Raw genomic sequence first — 5833 nt, 5'->3', positions numbered from 1 at the left:
CATAACTGTCAGATCTTCGTCCCCTCAGAATAGATGTCAGATCTCCACCACCACCACCACCCCAGCCCCAAGGCTTGTCTTCTTCAGCCTGCTTCCTTCCTCTCCCGTCCTGCTCCTTCCTTCTCCAGCCTCCATCCAGGGCTCCACTTCCTGTGCCTCCCTTCGTCCACAGGGTGCTTCCTGCAGCCACTCTCCTGCCCTGCAGTCCTGCCCTGGGCCTCCAAGGGCCCGGACCCACACAGCCCCACCATCCTTCCCTCTTCCACGCCCTTGGCTGTGAGACTCCCTTGGTAGAGGGCGTTGCCTCTGACCCTGGATAGAGGACAGGGCTGCTTTTAGCCCTGCAGGGTGGAACCAAGGGAAACTCTGAGTGAACCCACTAACTCCCCTGCTTCGAATTCCTTCCTTTATCACCCATGTCAGAGCCCACAGAGCTCAGCTGGCTCCTCTCGGTGGCTCCACTGTAGACAGCACTCGAGACCTGGGTCGTAATGGTCATGGTCACCTAAGTCGTCTTTCAGGAACTTAGAATTAGTTCTAATTAGTTCACTGATCCTTCATGTGTACCTCAGGAAGTGTCCCGTGGGTGGCACTGGGACACCAGAGGGCCCAATTTGCCACCCTCGGAGCTCTCAAGTGCTGCCACTTTCTGAGCAGGCCTATGAAGGGCCATGAAATTGGGCCATGCAGCAATTCCATCCCTGCCCTGCCTCCAGTCACCATTCCCGCATGGTGCAGGGTACCCGCTTCATTATCTGGGCCCTATCTGGGCCCTCTCCTGTCCACTCCTGTCCCCTTACACTGGGCTGCCCGGTGAGCAGACTGTCTCTTCTGCAGAGCTGGTCTTGTGGTGGTCACCATGCTGCATGGCAGACAAACCCGGCCTGGTCTGGTAACAGAGGCGAGGAACCTGTGGAGTGCAGAAGGCCTGGCCATGCTGTGACCGTAAAGGTGACTGACGGTGGCTGCAGCGGGAGGGCATGCTAGGAGCTCTGGGCTAGCCGGGGATGAGGGGAGTGCACGCTGGGTAGTGGGGGAGCCGGAGAAAGGACACAGAAGAACCCTGAACATGGGAATAAAGGCAATTCAGCCCTCATGCCTTGGAGGCTGAGGCAGGAGGATTGCAAGGTTGAACCCAGCCTGGGCAATGCGTGACTGTCTTAGTCACTTTCTACTCATTGGGACAAAATATCCAACACTCACGTTTAAAGCAGGAGAGGTTTATTTGGATTCGTTAGAGGATTTGCTCCATAGTCAGCCGGTTCCAAGGCAGGAGGGCATGTGGAGGGTCTGGTGGAGGAGAGCAGCTTGTATCGTGGTGTTCAGGAAGCAGAGCGGGAAGGAAAGAGCCAGGACAAGAATCCAGATCCCCTTCACGGTCACGCCCCAGGGTCCCGGCTCCAGCCAGCCTCCACCTCCTGAGAGCATGTCACCGATAGCGCCCCGTGACCCAGTCAGTCACCTTCCACACGTGACAACTTGGAGGACATTTTAGATCTAAACCACAGCAGCGCCTTAGCTTGACCCTGTCCCAAGATGAAAAATAAGAAGGGCTGCTGATGGCCCTGGAAGCACAAACAAACAAGCAGAACAAATGTAAGCGGCACACGGAAGCCGAAACATTTCCAGACCCACTAGCGTCGTTTCTAAAAAAGTCTTTCAAAGCAACGAGACATTTGTCAAGTTTCTGTGGCAAGGAAATAAAACAAGCAGTCGCCTCGATTTTAAAAGGAAATCCATGCAGCAATAATGGCCAGCATTTACTGAGTACTTACGGTGCTCGAAGTACTTTATACGTCAGATCTCACATCATCCTATGAAGCAGGTGCTATTACTCCCATCCTGCAGGTTAAATAATTTGCCCAATATCACAGCCCTGGAATGTGGCAGAGATTTGGGTCCTGGTTTATTGGACTTCTCACCTAACTTCCCCCAGCACCGTGTTTCCCAAATGCTTATCTCAAACGGCACCTGGCTGTCACTGCCACAGCTGCCCGCTGCCTTCCTGTGATCCTGCAGGGCAGGCGTCAGCAAACTTTCTGCAAAGTCTAGACAGTGAGGCCACACGGTCTCTGCCTTTTGTTCTTTCCTTTGGAAAACAAAATATTAAAAAATATTCCTGCTCATGGGCTGTACGAAAACAGGCTGCAGCCTAAGTTGCCCTTAGCTGCCCCCGATGTAGCTTATTTTTTCTGTAAATAGACTGGAAATGAATTTTATTTCTTTCCTACGTAGCCTAATCCTGAGTGGTGATATCTGTGAAGCCCAGGCTGGAAACTGTAGTTATACGGTTTCCACTACACCGGCCTGCTAAGATAAACGCTCTGTGTGTCCCTGCTCGGGACAACATGGCTCAGCTGCTCTGCCCCCTGATGTTAGAGATCACCTGCCAGCCAGGTAGGGCTGGGCCCGGAAGGCTGCAGGCAGAGGGAGCCTGGGTGGCCTGCTTCTGCTTGGAGTTCTAAGCCTGTCAGAGAGATGGCTCTCTGACTGGCATGTGGCTGCTGGCCCAGAGCAAGGCCACACCACTGGCTGCTGAATGCTGACGGTGGGTGACCGTCAAAAACTGTCCTTGCTCCACTAATAGTTGCTGTTGCTCTGCAGCCAACATCACTGAAATACAGCAGATTCTCTCCTTCCACCAGGAGGCACTGCTCATCGCTCACCAGGCTCCTGCAAAGGCCCTGCAGTGAGACAGCTGGAGGAGGTCAAGGCAGGGAAGAGAAGGTGGTGCCTGGTGGGATAAGGCCTGGGAGGCCAAGAGGCAAACCCTGCAGAGCTGAGGCCACACCCCGGGTGGGTTTGCAGTCTGATGCTGGGGAAAGGATGCGAGCAGAGAGCATGACGCGCTTCTCACAGGTCTCTCAGGGCAGCGGGAAAGCTCACCGAGCTGGAGCGCACAGATGCAGGTGAGAGGGCGGGAGATGCAGGCATCCGGGCCAGACCTGGGATGGCCGGGGAGAGCTGCGGCAGTGCCGGTGGAGACAGGGAGGGTGAGCGGCCCTGGGAGAGCGTGAATGTGGCTGGACTGAGGAGGGATGGGGAGAGACACAGGCCACTGACCACCCAGGGGTCTGTGGGACATCCACGGCCAAGGATCGGTCAGGGAATCAAACAGCCACCCACCCCATAGGGACGCTTGGGTCAGCCATGTACACGATGGCGGCTGAACCACACTGTCCAAGTGTCCAGAGGGCTGCCCTGTCTAGGACTGGATGAGTGAACAGCGATGAGACGCCCCCCGTGCATTTTCTAGAGGGGAAGGGAAGGGAAGGGAAATGACTGTCCTCAACACCAGGCTTTTCCTGCGTGGAGACCCAAGCAGCAGACTCCCCAGCTTCCGCCTGCATTTCTTCACCTCCCCTCCACCACGGCTGCGCCTTTGTTCTGGTGCTCAGTTCTTCCCCCGGCACCTGCCTTCCTCCAGACCATGTGTCTGCCGCCCCGCTCGAGGTTTCCGAAATGGTCCACAGCCCTCTGCGGAAGCCCCAGGTGACGTCTGGCTCCTGGTACTCCATCCTGAACCCAGCTGCATAGGAACAGGGCTCTTTCCTGCCACTTTGTGCCTGCCAGCGACGGGGCTCCCAGGTGCCAAGCTGCTGCGGAGCAGGTTAGACTTTGCACACGGCCGGCGTCTCGAGGAAAAGGTGTCCTGAACCTGGGGATGCAGACCGGTGTCAGACAGGGTCTCACCTTTAAGAGTGACTTGTTCTCTCCTAGCAGAGGGACTTGATTGTCAAATAGCACAGACCAAGCAGCAGCTGAGGTAGGAGCAGGTTACAAGTGTCACGGTGAGTAGCTACATAAAACACACACACACACACACACACACACACACACAGCCAGACACCGCACGTCCCTTGGATGAGTGCATGAGACAAATAACGGTGCTTCTGTCCCCGAGGACTGGTGTTTGTGTTTGCGGCTCTTTCTCATGATGAAACAATGGTCCCCGATGACAAGGGCACGATGCCATAGTGTCACTAAGCAGCCCGGGTGACCTGGGGTCTTTGCTTTGTACACAGGGGAAGAGATACAGCTACACGGGAGCAGGACTTCGTTTCTACGCAGGGCCTTGGATGCTGGAGCTGCGTGTCCCACAGTCAGCCTAGGAAGGCGGCGTGTTGTCTCTGCGGCTCCCTCCCTTGCTGAAAAGCTTCTGGATTCACGGAGAGAGCCCGAGCGCGAAGTCCTGTACAGAAGCGGCGCTCCCCGATGGCCTGGAATCAGCTGGAGGCAGAAACTCTTCCATCCTGTGGTGACTGACGGGTGGCCTTGGGATCAGAGGTGTTGGAAGCGCTGAAGAGGAATCTGGGAGCTAATCTGTGTGCAGGTGTATGTGTCCTCGAGAGAGGCGTTGGAGACGCACTGGGGCGACCTGAAGCGGAAGTCTTCACAGACGGCTGCTTCCGGGCATGCGTGTCCCCCTGCCACGGTAAGGCGCAGCCCTGCTCGGTTCAGAGCTGCTCAGCGGAAGGCAGGCGAGAGGAGCTGTTGGTCCTTACCGGTCCTAACATGAGCTCGGGAGGTGATGTTCCCCCAGGGAGCACACTGGCCCGGGCCACAGGGCGGCACCCAGCGAAGCTCGCTGCTGTCCCGCCAGGGCGGCCTTTTCTCCTTCTCTCCATGACTGGCGCACTTACGCCCACTTCCTGGAGTGCGCTGGAAGGAGACAAAACGTTCAGGTCAGAAGTCACCGGGCGCCTGTGCCTGGAAGCCACGCCGTGTAGCCCACACTTTCCTTTCATCACTGGGTCAAATAGAGGCGATGCCCCCTGGCATCTTGAAAAGGAGCAAATCTGGAACAAATTGCAATGAAGTAGCAACTCATTAATGAAAAGGAACAGCTTCTACCTCGCCAGACTGGACTTTTGCACATCAAAGTGCACCGAGCAGCTTCGAACTGAGAGCAGCAGGCAGAGTAAACGCAGCTGTGTCTAATCCACTGGATCACAGCTGAAGAGGGACCATGTTTATAAACCGGACCTGCCCGCGCGGGTGCTCGGCTCCTTGCTGGGCCCCCGAGGAGGGAGGCTGGGCATTGGAGGCTGGGTGGGGCTGCACCACCCACACAGCGCAGGCACAGCCTTTGGCAGCTGGTCGGGGTGCCTGGGGCCTTCTGGGCTGTCTGTTCCCTTTCAGAGTTCAAGGCAAGAACGCCAGCATCCTCTGAGAGCTGACGGCGCTCGGGTGGAATTAGAGCACTCGGTCTGTTGTTTTCCTTTAACCGCTTTATGGAGGTATAATTCATCCAGCACACCATTCTCCCACTTACAGCGTGAGAGCCAGTGGCTTCGCTAGACTGCTTATTTAATGCTTAAGACCTTTGCACACACACGCACATGTTTGCGAGGCTGATTTAGACAGAGTGGCTGGGAAAAGGTGACATGTGCATGACGGCCAGGAACTGATGGGCCACACATCGGCTTGCTGAGGGGCTGCAGGGGCCCTGGGGTGGGGTGAGGCTGGGTGGGAAGTGGTCGCCGAGCCTGGAAGCCCGTGCAGGGTAGGGATGGGAACAGGAGTGCGGTCCTTGGGGTGCTGTCCTTGGGGGCGGCTCTGTGGACCCCACAGAGCGCCAAGCATAGGAGTTGTGGCATCCAAGCCAAGGTGGCTGCATCCCACCTTGATGGGGAGCTTGAGAGGGGAGCAGCTGGAGGAAGGTCACCCTGTCCAGGACGGCAGGGAAGCGGGGGCCAGGGGCAAAGAGGAAGCAAGAGGGAAGGGGAGCCCTGCCGCCCCTCAGACGGGGCAGAGCTCCCTATGGTGACCTCTGACCTCACCCTAACAGGGCAACACACTTCTGTCGAGGAGGACATACTGAGCTTCCATG

General features: G+C 56.8%; 1 long non-coding RNA gene across 1 annotated transcript; it reads right to left on the bottom strand.

Moving 5' to 3' along the window:
• Positions 1 to 1190: 1190 nt before the first annotated feature.
• Positions 1191 to 4682, bottom strand: LOC147828582 (uncharacterized). Its single transcript, XR_015450599.1, has 3 exons — positions 1972 to 4682; positions 1776 to 1876; positions 1191 to 1565 (listed from the first exon to the last, which is right to left on the bottom strand). It is a non-coding gene; the product is annotated as an uncharacterized LOC147828582 (long non-coding RNA).
• Positions 4683 to 5833: the final 1151 nt, after the last annotated feature.

This window comes from Heterocephalus glaber, unplaced genomic scaffold, assembly GCF_053883595.1.
Source record: "Heterocephalus glaber isolate CG9 unplaced genomic scaffold, H.glaber_assembly_v1.0 deba00001004, whole genome shotgun sequence".
NCBI classification, from domain to species: Eukaryota; Metazoa; Chordata; class Mammalia; order Rodentia; family Bathyergidae; genus Heterocephalus; species Heterocephalus glaber.
The sequence above is the reverse complement of the archived record's forward strand: the minus strand, read 5'-3'. Positions and strand labels throughout refer to the sequence as shown.